This window comes from Papaver somniferum, chromosome 2, assembly GCF_003573695.1.
Source record: "Papaver somniferum cultivar HN1 chromosome 2, ASM357369v1, whole genome shotgun sequence".
NCBI lineage: Eukaryota > Viridiplantae > Streptophyta > Magnoliopsida > Ranunculales > Papaveraceae > Papaver > Papaver somniferum.
The window spans coordinates 87,041,465-87,059,105 of NC_039359.1; positions in this window are offsets into that span (position 1 = coordinate 87,041,465).

Here is a 17,641-nt window from a genome sequence, read left to right on the forward strand (position 1 = left end):
TTTGTTTCAATCTTGATTCCAAAGCAGTTTTGCTAGCTTTCAGTAATGGTAGAATACCTTGGATTGTTGTGAATAGATGGAACAATATTAGAAAATTCATACTAAGAATTACTTTCACACACTCATATAGGGAAATCAACCTTTCTGCTGATAAGATGGCAAAACAGGGTGTGCTTCTTGCAAGAGGAACTGTTCTGTACTATGAGGACAAGCCAAAATTTCTGAATCAGTTGGAATGTGAAGATGGTATCTACTTTAGGTTCAGCTCCTGAAAAAAGGGATACACTGGTTGATGTTTATTTTGCTCTGTTCAATTCTCTGTAATTCTGTTGTATGCCTTGATTCTTATTATAACTCACTTAATGGGCTTAGCTTGCTGGGCTTTTGATACAAATTGGGTCTTAGACTAGAAAGGTCTTGACCTCATTGTAAGTTGTAATTTTGATTATTTTGGTAATAAAATTCCATGATTTAGAAGAAAAAAAATTATGGTTATTTTATGGAACATGGTATGATTTTATTTTGGATGTTCCACCAGGCTTTTGACAAGCATAATCGGGAGACGGTGGGATTTTTTTTCAATTCTTCAGTGGATTATGTTAGTTTCATGAAGTTCACTTTCCCCGAACATGTATTTTCCTTGGTTATCTATCTTATTATTTTCATTTTTTTTTTTGTGTTAAACTTTGAAAAATTAGAACCCATTTAAAAAAAATGAGTCTAATTGTTTTAATTATTATTTGTTAGTCATACTCTTTTGCATTTGTGATTCTGATTATTTTCTCCTTATTGTATTTCCATCTTCATTTTCATATGTGGGAATTGTATAAATGACCCTCCTTTTCAAGGGCTTCACAACTACCCTTATCCTACAATAAAAATACTCCTCTCCATTTCTAAGCCCATCAGGGGTCCATTAAGGTTTGTATCTATTCCAAATTTTCCCTTCTATCCATCGCCAAAACATATCGTTTTCTTCATCTTCTTCTTCGTATCAGGTTCTTCTTCTTCTTCATTGCTCCCACCACCACCATCATCTCTACCGTCGCTACCACAAACAGCACCAAAACCAACACCAGTGCCACAACCACCATCACCGTCTCGGTCGTCACCATCATCATCTTCTTCTTCTTCACAATCAACAATAATCGATTCCGCTGGTATCCAACCTCCACCACCGCAACCACAGAATCATGAACAAACTAATCGAAAAATATATATTAGGTTTAACTTGATTTAGATCGATATAGCATGAAAAACCTAAATCGAAGATTTAATTTACTGTAAATCAAATTCAAGGAAATCCAGATCTAATTTTTTTAGGTTTTGAAATCAAGTCTTCTACCACCATCATCACACGACATCGTAAACAACCTATTTATATCGATGAATCAACGAGAAACATCATATTCCCTTTCGATATCAACTGGATTAACCTAAGTTGGTCATGAAGATAATGGTGATTCTAGTTGTTTGTGGTGTTCGAAATATTGTACGCTGCTGGCTGTGGTGGTGGTAAGGTTGGACGAAAAGTTGTTGAATAATACTCCATCAACTATTGACGGTAATGACTGAATCTGATTTCAATAATGTACATTTGATTTAAACATTTGATTGCACTAGTATTGGTGTCAATGATCTTGTGATTTTGATTGTGTTTCAATTATTTACTGGTAATGGTTTAGGTGACTTGTGTTTTGGTGTTGTACTGGTGGTAGTGGAAGTTGTTATAGTGGTGGTGGTGGTAATTATGGTGGTGGTGAGGCTCGAATGATAAATGCAAGAAGATCAGTTCTTTGTTTCAGAGAAAACTCTGAGGTAACTACTACTACTTCGGTTACTTACTCTTTATGTTCAATTTCACGAGTATCAACTACTGTTGTTGATCCCTTTTATGGGATCAACTACTGTTGTTGATCCTATGTATGAGATCAACTCCTGTTGTTGACAATATTATTTGTTGTGATTGAGCATTTCCTTGCATTAGTATATTCATACTTGTAGTTTAAATCATAAATGTTATTCTTTGTTGCTATGGTGGGATTCAATATTGTTCCAGATCCTTTTGTTGTGTGGGTAGTTATCTTTGTGGTAATAAATACAGTGGTGTTGGCGATGCTACTGGGGTTGGTGGTACTTTTTTTTATAAATATTGGTGGTTTGGGATATTGTGGTTATGGTGGTGTTGGATATTTTGGTGGTTGGGAATATGGTGGTGGTGCTGTCTTGTTATAGTTTGATTTTTTGTTTCTTTATATTTTATTTATTCATTATACGTTTGATCATTTACAGATATCGTTCTTAAGTTTTTAAGCTTGTAACCCCAACATATCTCAAGTTGTTATTTGTTGATGTGACACATGAAAATGCTGCCAATACTGTTCCAGATCCACTTTACAGGTATGGTTCTTCGGTATTAACTTCCATGGTGGAAAGATCTCTGGACTTCGGTTTTTATGGGATCAATTACTGTTGTTGATCCCCATAAATGGGATTAACTATTGTTGTTGACGCCATTTTTTATAGATCAACTAATGTTGTTGATTCCATTATGGGATCAACTCTTGTTGTTGACAACATTTTCTATAGGATCAACTACTGACTCCTATTGTTGACAGCATTTCCTTGGATTAGTATAGTCATATTTGTAGTTTAAATCATGTTTGTTAAAAAAATTAGCTTGATTTTCTTGTTGGTTTGTGTTTGTGTATTGTTGTTTGACTGATGGTACTGGTTGTGTCTTCGGATTTTATAGATGTATAGTTCTTCGAATGTTGAATTTGTGGTGCAATGGTAGCATGACTGACTCCACGTCAGATGATGCGTGTTCGACTCACGCCAAGTTCACTCATTCCTATATATCATTTCGTTTTTTTGTATCATAGATGGTTGTTGTAGAAATTTTTGTTACTTTTGTGTTTCTTAAGGATATGTCAGTTTGCAAGTTTAGGTTTATTGGTTTTTACAGTAGATAGACTCGTATAAATGCTGTCAACTCTAACTGTTGATCCCAGTTTTTGTGGATAAACTTTCATTTTTGGTCCCACTTAATGGGATCAACTTCAATTGTTGATCCCACTTAAAGGGATCAACTTTGGTTGTTGACATTATAATCTGGAAACATTGTTCCTGAGTTCTACTTTTTGTATCAACTTTAGTTGTTGATTCCATTCACTGGGATCAACTTCGATTGTTGACGCAAAAAAAATACTGAATATTATTTAGTAAAGTTATTTTTGAACTTTTGATTTTTTGGATCAACTTCAGTTGTTGACACCTAATTTTTATGGTGGTGGCGGCGGCGGCACAACAACAACAGCGACAGCATCAACAATGGTGGTGGTGGCGGCGGTGGCGGCGGAATATCAATGGCGGTGGTGGAATATTAGTGATGGTTGTAGTTGGTACAGTGGTGGTGGCGGCGGTGCTGCAGGTGGCGGTGAAATGGTGGTGGTGGTGGTGGTGGATGTGAAGTAGTAAAAAAAGAAATTTGTTAAGGGATAAGGTTTTTTAAATGTAAAATAATATTATAAGTGAGGGTATTAAGGTAATCTATATTTTAATGGATAAGGCTTTTAAATGATATGGGTATTTATATTGTTGTATAAGAGTATATTTAATGGGTGTCAAAACTAAGAGTATTTAATTAATATAGCCTTTTCATATTACTCCAAATGCACTTCCTTAATGATGGTGGAAATGAATATTGAGAATCGTAAATCATATATCTTATACCAAATGAGCAACTCATCTTACGGTTAACCACCCACGTACTTGGTTCCTTATACGAATTATAATGAGTTGTATATTTTGTAAATCTTCATTTCATTCATGCTCTGTCAATGTTCTCGCATTCATAAAAGCGTTCAACGCAGGGAAAGCAGCAGCGAGAACAATAGCACTTTCAAATGCTTTGTTCTTTAGTCCTACCGATCGGACATGGGACTCATCATCTTAGGATAACTAATTTTTTGGTGTTACTCTGCCAGTTTCCTCTTCGATATCAAACGTATGATGCTAATTTAAGTCGTTCCATCCAAAACATAGATTCTACAAAAAAAAAATAAAAAAAAATCCAATATTCCGATGTTTAAAAATGTTTCTTTCTTCATTCGACTTTGTAATAAATTAGATGCTTAAATAGTTAAGTTTTATACTCACCTGCTAATTTACATGGCTTGGTCAAACGGCCACCCTGATATAATCTGGCTCATAATTTTTTTTTCTTTTTATTTTATACTCACAAGCTAACCTTCATTTTTAGTCTTTATCCTATTACCAATTGTTATCCATGAATGAGTTACGATTATTCGTTATATTCTTAAAGTTTGATCACATTGCTAAATATTCTATTTTTACTTTGTTGTTATGGATTTTTTCGAATTTTAGACTTTTGTGGATCCGTGAAAACGATACCGTGATTTCAAAACAGTACTACTATAAATGATATAACAAATATTTCTTTTGTGCACATGTTTACTGCTATAATATAGTGCAAACAAGATATTGATAATTTGGCATCGAGACTGTTTTCCTACCTTGTGAAGAGGTTTTCTTGGGAACGCTTATATGATTTTAAAATTTCAGGTAACAAATGCAAAATAATGCCAATTGATGAGTCACAATATTATAGTCAACAAAAGTTAAGAGCCAACAAAATTTGATTCTAACAATATTATGACATGATTTCCAGGTGTTGTATTTGTGAAGAAGCTGAAGACAGCATGAGTCATTTGTTGTTGGATTACAAATTCAGTTTACATATATGGAATTGGTTATGCTCCATTTTGCACAGTCTAAAATCTCTTTGATTCAACAGGTATGGATCATTGCATCTTTCTCTACATTAAAAGAATTATGGTTTAAAAAAAAACAAGAAATTCTTTGAAGGTGTTAAGCCTGATATCTCAAAGTTTAAATGCAAGATCATGAGCACTGTTTTTGAAAACAATATCAAAATAAAGGGCAGTAAATGGAATCAAGCCTATGATAATCAAATTATATCCGTGTTCAAACTGGGTACAAGATTTTCCAAGTTTCAACATATTATAGCTTGTCAGTGGGTAGCTCCAGATAGTGATTTCAGTATGTTTTGCTGTGATGGAGCATCTTTTGGCAACCCAGGTGCAACTGGCTTTGGTGTAGTTGTCACATATCATTTAAATATGGTACTAGGTGCAATCACTGGTGGACTGGGGACTGCAACAAATTACATAGCTGAAGTGTATGATGTGATTCGTGCAGCTGAATTGGCAGGTTTTTGGGAACTGCAAAAGATAATCGTTAACTCATATTCTAAAACTGTGTTGAATCAATTTGAAAAGAACCAAATTCCATAGTTTGTGAAGAACAGGTGAATAAATGCAACAAAGAAACTCTCAGTGATTAAGTTTACTCATTGCTTCAGAGAGATCAACTTCTCTGCAGAATGTGCTGCTAAAAGAGGTGCAAAATTACAAGCTGGGGAGAGACAACTTTATACTGGAAGGCCCGAGTGGTTAAAAAGAATTGAAATTCCTTGAGTCACTTATTACATATTCAGTTGAAGATGCATGTTTTCAGTTGTGGTGTCTTATTTCAATTCTTGTTTTGTTTTAGTTCTTATTTTTAGAGTTAGTATTCTAGCTCTGTTTTTCAAGTTCTGGACATTTTTGTAACCCCCATTTTAATTCAATAAAATTGTATGATTCGGCAAAAAAAATAAAAAAAAATTGATTCTAGGAATTATTGCATCCAAGAGATTCTATAAGGCATTTCACACAAAAATATTCCTTACTAAATGTTTCAACGTCATTTTTGTTCAATGATGGATAACAAAGTCAAATTTTATAAGGTTAAGTGGTTAACCATTTCACTGACTAGCTAACCATGGTTTCTGAAAAAGCGGGGGTCTAAGAACACCACCCAATATTTTGCTTAGCAATCTGTATGGACTAACTTCGAAATACTTTCTAGAGAATCAAATAGACAGTCAGACTCAATCTAGGTAAAAGTATCTCAAGGAGTTAATATCTCTCTCTTGTTTTGATTTACTCGAGAAGTAGGAGATGGAGTAGATAGACTTTTGAGTGACAGATAAATTCAAGTCTTCACATACCTTTTTGTCGAGAAGTTCCATTGGTTCCTTGAGTAGTTCTTCTTCTTGTATGATGAATCGCCATGAAGTTCTTGAGCTCAACTACACTTTCTATCCTAGTCCGAGACTTAGCTATAGTAGACTAGAAATCAAGACTTATAGTTTTGATCACTAACATTGACAAACATGCTTGAGATAGCAACACATGTGAGTTCGACCGAGCAATGCTCTAACAATCTCCCTCTTTGTCAATTTTAGTATCAAAACTATCAATACATATGGAATACAAAAAAGATAAAGAAACTTTAGTATCTCCTATTCCACATGTCTAATCTTCAACCTTCCTCGAAATCTTCGTCACTTCCAAGTACTCCAATGATCCCAAAGGTTGTAAGTTTAGCATCACCGTTGTTGAAGATCTGTAGCTATAACAATGAGAAAGCATCGGTCTCGATCATTGTTATACAGTGTCATAGTATTATTACACAGTGTCAAATTCCAATTGTATCACAACTTCAACAATAATACTATGGTGATATGTATCACTCCCTCTTAGTCAATACTCCATCTCACATGGAAACCACTCCCCCTTACATAATGATCCGAAAACCATATGTATTTGTAGTATGAACTACATATTAATTCTCCCCCTTTTTGTCAATAAAATTGGCAAAGGTACAAGAACGAGATCATAATGAAATTTCCGTAAGAGACATTTCATGACTAAAAGAAAAATACATACCATCTAATTTAGATGCAATCATATAGCCGAAGCTAATAGCATTCATCAAGGAGTTTAAAAGATACAAGATAACCCCTTTAAGATTCCACAGCCGCACACCCCTCAAGATATGACCATTAAGCACAAGTTCAAAAGAACTCTCCCCCATTTGATGTCATTCCCAAGGGAACAACAAGAGCTACCTTAATTTCAAAAGAAAAGAAGGATTTTTATTGGACACTAAAAACCATGATAATAATTTTCTATATCCAAAATCTCAATCAAATTAATCACAAGTAAACCCACGATTAATTTAATCGGAATACGCAATCAAACTAAACACAAAAGTGATCAACTTAATTGATTATGCTCAACATAAGAGAACTTACGGAGCATACGACTAACATACCCATCAGAAAATGAATAGTATAGTCGTTCATATACTCAACATAAGAGGAATCTTACGGAGTATGAAAATACCCAACTAGATTAATTACAAGAGAACCCATAATTAATCTAATTGGAATATATAAATCAAACTAATTACAAAAGTAATCAATTTAATTGTCATTTGTTTTGCTCGACATAAAAAGACTTATGGAGCAATAACTAAATAACCAAACAAGATGATTAATTTAGTTCAAGAATGCTCAACATAAAGTACCTTACGGAACAACCAACAAAGCTAATCAAAAATAATCAACTTGGTTGTATCGTGCTCAACATAAGACACAAAACGGAGCCTCATAATATTACATAAAATATGGATCAGTGAAGATCAATACTGTGGAATACACAAGGATTCATTCTATCTTCCATCACTATTTGCATAACGATTTTTAATAGACATAATCCTTGAACACAAAAGATTTTAACCTATCTTCCATCAAAGAATTGACAATATAGGCTTAAGTTTTGTATATGTCAAAAGTCTATTCATCCTTAAATCAATTCATGAATACCGATCATGAACGACTTTACTTTTGACAAAATATGGGACAACATAGTTCACGGACGTAAACACCAATATCCCATAATAAATTGCAATATAACACATCATAAAGATTAAATACTGCAAACCATCATCCTCCAAATATTTTTAGAATTTAATACCAATAAACCTAAAAAAGAACAAGAAGATGAAAAATATAATAGCTATGTGTAGTCACAATCTTTGTTATTCAAGCACTAGTTATTCTTCCATCTAGCCAAAAAGAAGACATACTAGGCACATAAGAACACGAATTACTCATCTTCTTCCTCATCAGAGATACTCCAAGATGCTTGAATTGCGTTCAAATCTTCCTTGAGCTCGGGAACCTTTGTTGCAACCAAGGACAATTTTTATTGAACACACTTTACTCTTAAATCAACCTTACACACACCTTTATGAATTTTTTGAAGAAGGCTTATGGTAGTAGGGTCACTAAAATCAAGAGAAGCAATTTTTTGTCGCTTGCAAGAATTTTCCCTTATGCGCCTAAAGTAGACGGACGAACCGGTTAGGGGACCCCAAGAGAGTTGCCAATTGAATCACACCCACGATCACGTCAAATTTGACTAATCAAGCAAGGGTAACCCAATATTTTGACGGGTAAAGTCATCGAAATCATTTGAAAGATAATGAAACCACAAATATCGAGACTTGAAATACCCGACTCAAGGAAATAGACCAATTCCGCAAACTCGTGACTCCACCAAGAATTTTCAATTGTGGGGGGACAAAGATTGGGGATACCAAGTTTTCCAAAAGCCATCAAAGCAATACTAAGATCATTAGTAGGGAACTTTCCTTGACTCCAAACGACCTTCTTTCTACAAAGCCCAACCGAGATATCATCACAAGATGGACGTTCATCACATGGTCTAGGGAGCCGTACGTTACCCAACAGGATTTTGGTAATCCTTGAAATTAATTCTATATCAACAAGGAACCTTTCTCTACCAATCATGGATTTGAATTCCATCTTGTTGTAATCAACATTATGAACATTGGCATAGAAAATCCTTGTAAGAGAATCAAATCCTTGACCAAGACCATCAAAGATATTTCCAAGCTTGAATTTTGTAAAGCATACCGAATCCTCTTCCTTCCCACTAGAGAAATCCAACCTCTTTTCTAGAATGAAACCTTTTGAAGCAATCTTATCAAATATTCTAGTATAAGAATCATCCACAAACCTAATTCTAAGAGAGTTTTGGTCACAAGGAGGATTCAAGCTAGAGGATTTTGAGTATTTAGGACTCCTTTTTGTGCCTTTAGAATTCATCATAGATCTAAGAAATTGAAAGGAGCAAGAGGATTTTACTTACTTGGAGTGAGATTTGAACACCTTTCTTTCGATTTCTCCAAGACGGCTTTAATGGAGGAAATACAAAAAACCCTAGGTTTACGTTCGCAGACGGGTAAATAAGAAGACTAGGGTGCGCGAACTTCTTCTTTATAAGACCACACATGGGCTTGGACCCGTTTATGAACCGCGACCCACATAGGAAAGATGGGATTTTCTTAGCCATTTGCACATTAAAGGTTATGCATTCGACGACAACACACATGTGAATGAAAACGGATGCAATAGAAAGATAAATTGATATTCGAAGAACGAATAACCAAAACTGTACACAACTCAAACCATTTCTTGCCCCATTCCAAGATATATACAAATGGGGAAATGCCAGCCTTGTTACCAAAAGGCATAATGCGCATAGGAATTCTCATGCGACATTTCTGGTTGATATGTGTGAACAGTCCCTGTAGTATAATCAAAGAAATGATGATAGTCAGGGAAGTTAGAGCTTTCTATCCTTCGTTTTTTCTGGCTAGAAGAAGGATACCTCCGATTTCTGGGTTGCACAGTATTAACAGATTTAACACATACAGAACCCTTTTCGGAATGATTCTTAGACTTAAGAGATTTAAGTTTTTCTAAGAACTTAAAAACGCCTTCAAACGCTTTGAACAGATCTTTATCAATTGATCCATTATGATATTATTCCTCAAAGAGATCAAGAATTAATCTAGTGAGGTTCCATATCCTTGAGAGTATTGAGCATTTTCTCAATCTTTCCTTCTTTTTATTTTTTCCTTCTGATTGATTCTTAACATCTAAATTTCCCCTTTTAGATGGAGTAAGATTATCATGAGAAACCAGAGGTTTTAGCCATAATAATCTTTGAACAATCTTTAAGGATTTCTGGTGTGTGTTACAGATGCCAAGAGCAAGCTTTCCAAAGAAATTTCCCCTAGGACAATTTTTAAGGAACGAACAAACACAAACTTATTAGGTTTGCGGTGTTTTCCTGCTCTGATACCAATTGAAAAAGCGGGGGTCTAACAACACCATCCATTATTTCGCTTGGCAATCTGTATGGACTAACTCTGAAATACTTTCTAGAAAATCAACTAGACAGTCAGACTCAATCTAGGTAAAAGTATCTCAAGGAGTTAATATCTCTCTCTTGTTTTGATTTACCCGAGCTAATAGAAATCAGCGAGTCGTTAATCAGACACAAGGAATAACTTGGATGGTACCAAAGACCAATATCCAAGGATCAATCAATGACAATCACCAATCAAATGTTGGATTACTCTAATTGATGATCTAACGCACAACCTGTATTATTTCAATTATAAAGATAAAACAATATAATGCGGAAACTGAAATAACGCAGACACCAGAAATTTTGTTAACGAGGAAACCAAAAATGCAGAAAAACCCCGGGACCTAGTCCAGATTGAACACACACTGTATTAAGCCGCTACAGACACTAGCCTACTCCAAGCTAACTTCGGACTGGACTGTAGTTGAACCCCAATCAGTCTCCCACTGATCCAAGGTACAGTTGTACTCCATACGCCTCTGATCCCAGCAGGGTACTGCGCACTTGATTCCCTTAACTGATCTCACCCTCAACTAAGAGTTGATACGACCCAAATCGCAGGCTTTAACAATAAAAAGATCTGTCTCACACAGACAAGTCTATCAAAGGATCAATCTGTCTCCCACAGAAAAACCCTGAAGTTTTTGTTCCGTCTTTTCATAATAATCAAGGTGAACAGGAACCAATTGATAATACGGTCTTATATTCCCAAAGAACAGCCTAGATAAATCAATCACCTCACAACAATCTTAATCGTATGGTAGTGAAACAAGATGTTGCGGAATCATAAAGAATGAGACGAAGATGTTTGTGAATACTTTTTATATCTTGCCTATCGGAGATATTAATCTCAAGCCAATCAATCTGATTGTACTCGTACGATAGAAGATGCAAGATCAGATCACACAACTATGATAAAAGTAGTATCGGTATGGCTTCACAATCCCAATGAAGTCTTTAAGTCGTTAACCTGGTTTTAGAAGAAGAAAACAAAAGGTTAAAGGAGAAACGACTCTAGCACGCAAACTAGTATCACACTGAGGTGTGGGGATTAGTTTTGCAGAGTGCTAGATGTACCCTTATATAGTCTTTCAAATCAGGGTTTCGCCTTGGTCACAAAGCAAACAATATCCACCGTTAGATGAAAACCTGATTTAGATTCAAGTTAATATTTCTCAACCATAAGATCGAAAACTTAGCTTGTTATAGACAAATGAAATGTACGCTTCTAGGTTTGTTAACCGTACCCAAACGTGTACATTGTTGGTTCAACAATAGTTAACCATAAGGTTAGCCATATGAGCATTTCATACCAACCATATTCTTCTTCACCGTAACTAGTTCAAGTGACTCAAATTAACTAGTTAGAGAGTTGTTCAATTGCATGGAAATCTTATGTACTACACAAGACACAATTGAAGCAAATATGATTTGATTCACTTGAATCGGTTCATGAACTTTATAGCCACGGTTTGCAATTTTCATTCCTTTGTCTTTATAAGTTTAAGTTCATAAATCATCTCCAGATATATAACCTTCTTAAGTTCGCACACTAGGTTTGCGGACTTAAGCAACCGTGCAGAGTTTACAAACTCCAGCAGAAAATCTCGGCAAAGATTTTCCGCCGGTTCGCGGACTGGGTTCGCGGACTGGTACTCACGTAACAAGTTTGTCAACTCCAGCAGAATTTCTCGGGATGAGAAGTTCGGCAGTTCGCGGACTTGTCAACAAGCCATTCTTCCGGTTTCTCTTGATCAACAAAGTTCGCAAACTTTGGTTCAAGGAATAAGACTTATGCACATATGTGGTTCCACGACAATACTTATGTCCATCATTGGTTATGTAATCTAAACTCTCATTCCAACCATTTAAACATTCTTAGAGGACGTTATATAGTTGCTTCACCATTTCTGGTCAAAGCAATTTTCAAAGTGATTGAAACATATCATGACTTTCTTCACTAGGTAAAGATAAACATGGTCAAAGCGAAACGCTTACCAACACATATTTCGAGATATAGATAGGCGAGGTATACTCGGCTCGAAATACCAAATGTGTATAATCTAAGTCTATATATATAGCATACGACTTTTTGTCTCGAGAAGTAGGAGATAGAGTAGATAGACTTTTGAGTGACAGATAAGTTCAAGTCTTCACATACCTTTTTGTCGAGAAGTTCCACCGTTTACTTGAGTAGTTCTTCTTCTTGTATGATGAATCGCCATGAAGTCCTTGAACTCAACTACACTTTCTATCCTAGTCCAAGACTTAGCTATAGTAGACTAGAAATCAAGACTTATAGTTTTGATCACTAACATTGACAAACATGCTTGAGATAGCAACGCATGCGAGTTCGACCGAGCAATGCTCTAACAGTTTCATCATTTTTATGCAGTGAATAACCTCACATTTGGAAGGTCAAGATATTAGAATGTATAGGATTTTTGAAGTATTAGAGATCTGATTGTGTTATTGAATTCATAAGAACATAGAATATGATATTTATTGTTGAGTCCATACTGGCTTTTAATCTTTTTGGACTATTCTTAAAGGAAAAGAAGTCAACAAGGATCTGGACATTTTTAATGCCTACCCAACTATCCAGGACGAATGAACTCAGACGACATAAATTTTTGATAACTAACATAGATCAATTTTTCGGTTTTGCACGATTACTAAAATAAGGAAAATTCAGAAGTGCGGTACCATTTCAAATGATCCATAATATACCTTTGTTAGTTAAAAAAAACACAACAATTTGAGAAAGAAAGTATGAAAATTAATTATAATAAATCCGTGCCTTGAGGATACAACTCCAACATATTTGTGAAGATGTGTAAGAGCCAAACATACTTATAAATAAATCATATATGGGTACATGAGAAAGGATTTGTAAACCGAAGATCAGAAATATCAATCGTTTTTTCTTCACTTTTGATATAAAGGGAAACCCGACAAATGTCGGAAAATGCATAGCAAATAAAAATTATACCGCGCCGTTATGGTACGGGTTAAGCCCTAGTATACTCTTATACAAAAGTGTGTTGACCCAAAGTCCCACTCTTAAATCTTGAGAATCCCAGTAACATGAAAAGGCAACATATTTATTTTCTCCCGTGCGGGACTAAAACTTTCATGCATAAATAATAAAAATGGTCTAAGTGACCCCTTAATCCTAAGATCTATTCCCACCAAGACCAAATGAAAAACATAATAAAACTTATTTTCTCCAACATGTTACTCAATGTTACATTTTTGGATTTTATAATTCAGATCATAATATTCGAAACTTGTTCAATTCTTAGATATTGTGCTATTTATAGTTATGTAAATAATTGAATTCTTACAAAAAAAAGTTCGAATATTTTCAGCAAATATTTGCTAAATTTTTTTAGCAAAATTTTAGCTAAAAATTGGAATCCTAGTGTTGCTTCATGTATATATAGACATAACCATGGTATTGATATCCTTGCTAAAAATGGAGGATAAAATCTTGTCGTTGGAACCACCTTCCTTCCTACAAAAAAACCAAAAACATTTATCAACCTTTAAGTTCTTTTATGGCATAAGATAAAGTAGTCCAATTTTATACAATGATCATTATTGCCGACTCTCATGCATCCAAATGCATTTTGTATGTTCAATTGCTGACCTTTTCAACTCATAACAATTATTAGAGATGTAATTTATGTACTAAATAAATTGTAATAATGATGCAGAAGCATGTATCTCAAAGACTAATGAAATGCATGAACTAAATAAGATGGAAAACTATGCTTATTATCCATGGGAAAATTGAAAATATGTTGGGAGTGCGTCACTCTAGATAAATCTTTTCTATTATATATTGGGTAATTTGTTTTTTCTCTTTCCTTTTTATTTCTATAAGTTAACCATATATTTATTGGATGTTGCATTTATACAAATTGTAAAAGTCGTACAAGGTTAATGATTTTTTTCTAGTTCACTTCCACCATCATTTTTCAAATGTCGTTTTTGTCATACTCGCTTCTCTTTATAGTCTGGCTAACTTTTGGATATAATTTCATAGTTGTTTTGCATATTAGTTTGACTAATTTTGTTTTCTTCTATCATTAGATTCTCTACTCTTATTACCAAATCCAATCTTGAAATAATAATACCATTGGATTATATCTGGTTTCCTTATTTAGGTCGACAACTATGGGTCCATTTAATTAGAACAAATGTACATAGATTCGGTGGAAACTCCATCAATTTTCTGTTTTCTTGGATAATAAGGCTTTCATCTATTTTTCAATTTAAAGCAGAAGCCAATCCCAAAAATCAGAAACAAAAATAATTTGCTTCATAGAAAGTAGATTTTTTTTTCATCTCATTTGTGTTTCCAAAATAATTTATGCCTTTTTCAACTTCATTAAACCGAAAAGCGAATTCAGAAATGGTATCTAGAAGTCAATTAAGTAAAAACGGCTTTTGGACGCACTTTCAGAATTTGTTTTTCAAGTTTATAAGCAAATAACTCAGAAGTAAGGAAGCCGGAGAGGTTCGAACCTTAAACTCAAACCTATATCCCCATGTTGGACCCCTAAACCAATGTGCCACGTAACTTCCTTTGATACTAATGGAATTACACTAAATTTTTATAACTATTATTGTAGGGGTTTATAGATTAGATTCTTTCTATGTACCATTTCCCTTGTTAAATTATATTGGAACAATTCAAATTTTAGAAATTACTACTGCATCAAAGATCTAAATTTGGTAAATATACATCTCAATGTTGAAAGTTTCACATAATTGAATATTATTTATAGGCATATGATTCAAAAATCAACCACTAATCCCCGATTCATGATTCAACGTACGAATTAATTCTTAAAAATGAAACGCGAGTCAGGACTCGATCCACGATTTAAAAATCTTGCCTAGAAGTAAGAGGGTAAATGAATTTGCTTTCTAAAAAGTAAACTTTTGCTTTTATAAGTCATTTTTGAAATGTGTTCCCAAACTAACTTCTGATTGTCCGACTTAATTAAATCTAAAAGTAACTTCTCAAAATGTTTCCAGAGATTTGAAACACTCTCGAAAACAAGTTGGATTTTAGAACCACTTCCACTAGAACTTAATTTTTCTAAACCAACCCTATTCGAACTCCGATTTTTCCAACAAGGCTAAAATCCGAGGGCGCGGTATAAATTCATAACTAACTTTGAAAATCCTAATAATATTTTGACCAAAAAACAAGAATCTTTAAGGTCAAGTTCCAAATACATGCCATTTGTAAGTTGTATTTTACTTGGTTTTTAGTTCCTAGAAAATTGATAGCGGTACCTACACCATCCATGCAAATATCAACCAATATCTAATATAAGTGCAACATCTAGTGCTTCAAATTAGGCGTCAGAGTTTCAAAGATTGACCTTCTTGTAAAAAAATCATTAGCCAATATTTTTTTCATCTCCAAAATACACTTTACTTCCCTATTTTCCTTACATGTTATTGTTCCGTTTGTCTTGTTTAACTTAAATCTTGCAATAGCTTCAATTCAAAAATCAAAACTCAGGAATGATATTCATTGTGAGTAAAATCTTTTAAAACTTTTATGCATCAAATTCTTGAGCCTCAATCGATTAAAATAAAAGTTAAATCTATCTTATTTATTCACATACAATAGTTATGCAACAGTTGTAAATTCAATCAGCAAGTCTTCATGCTCTTGACAGATGTTCAAGTTCAACAAACACTGAAATGTGAAAATATACTTTTGGTGTAGTAGGGTTCTCGATGAGACAGATTGAAGATGAAAATAAACCCCGAGCCCACAATCGAGAATCAAATTTTACTTTGTGTTTACTTACTTTTGAGATTTTTTCGATACAAGTCTATTTTGAGATTTTGTTTGACCTTTCTGGTTAATATTGATCAATCTATCAAACTCCCCGAGCCCATAATCGAGAATTACAATTTTTTTGTGTTTGTATGACATATAAAAAATGGAACTTATCAAGTATTGCGGGACAAAAATAAAGGTAAAAGCAAACATATATTTGATAACATGGGGAGTATTAGTTAAGCATGAGAAACATATATGTAGTACCATAATTCATATCTTATATCTATACTAATTGTGTTTTTAAAGTCATTTACTCCCTGAGCTTATAATCGAGAATCGCAGTTTTTCAGTCTTTCTTTAAGAGATTTTTATCGGTTTCTTTTGCGAGATTTTTTATGAGGTTTTGAATACATGTATGGGTTCAATACAACCTTGTTTTGATCAATCTATGAAACTATCATATTATGTTATATTTTTCTTTGTTATTTAAATATTTTTCAAAACCTGATCGACATACCGATCCACCAACTCCAATTCTTCCAACCCTAAAAGGTTAAAACTGAAAAAGAGAGGGTCTAACAACCACACCCAATATTTCTCTTAGCAATCTGTATGGACAAACTCCAATATACTTTCTAGAGAATCAATTAGACAGTTAGACTCAATCAATAGAAAAGTATATCAAAGGGTTTATATCTCAATCTCTCGATATGATCTATACTCAAGCAAATAGAAATCTGCGAGTCTTTATCAAAGAGAGATAACTTGGATGGTACCAAAGACCAATAACCAAGTGTCAATCAATTTAAATCAACAATCAAAAGGTCGGATATTCTAATTGATTGAACAACGCACAACCTGTATTATTTCAGTTATATAAACAAAAATAATGCGGAAAAGAAATAACACAGACACCATAATTTTGTTAACGAGAAAACCACAAATGCAGAAAAACCCCGGGACCTAGTCCAGAATGGACACACACTATATTAAGCCGCTACATACACTAGTCTACTCCAAACTAACTTCGGTTTGGACTGTAGTTGAACCCCAACCAATGTCACATTGATCCAAGGTACAGTTATTCTCCTACATCTCTGATCCCAGCAGGATGCTACGTACTTGATTCCCTTAGCTGATCTCACCCACAACTAAGAGTTGCTACGACCCAAAGTCGAGGACTTTAATAAACAAATCTGTATCACACAGAAAAGTCTATGATAATAGATAAATCCGTCTCCCACGAATATACCTATGAGTTTTGTTCCGTCTTTTGATAAATCAAGGTGAACATGAACTAATTGATAAACCGGTCTTATATTCCCGAAGAACAGCCTAGTATTATCAATCACCTCACAATAGTCTTAATCGACGTAGCGAAAAAAGATATTGTGGAATCACAAACGATGAGACGAAGATGTTTGTGATTACTTTTTATCTTGCCTATCGGAGATAGAAATATCAAGCCAATTATTATAGTTGTACTTGTACGATAGAAACGTCAAGATCAGATCACACAACTACAAGAAAAGTAGTATCGGTCTGGCTTCACAATCCCAATGAAGTCTTTAAGTCGTTAACCTGGTTTAGAAGAAGAAACCAAAGGTTAAAGGAGAATCGACTCTAGCTTAGCACAACTAGTATCACA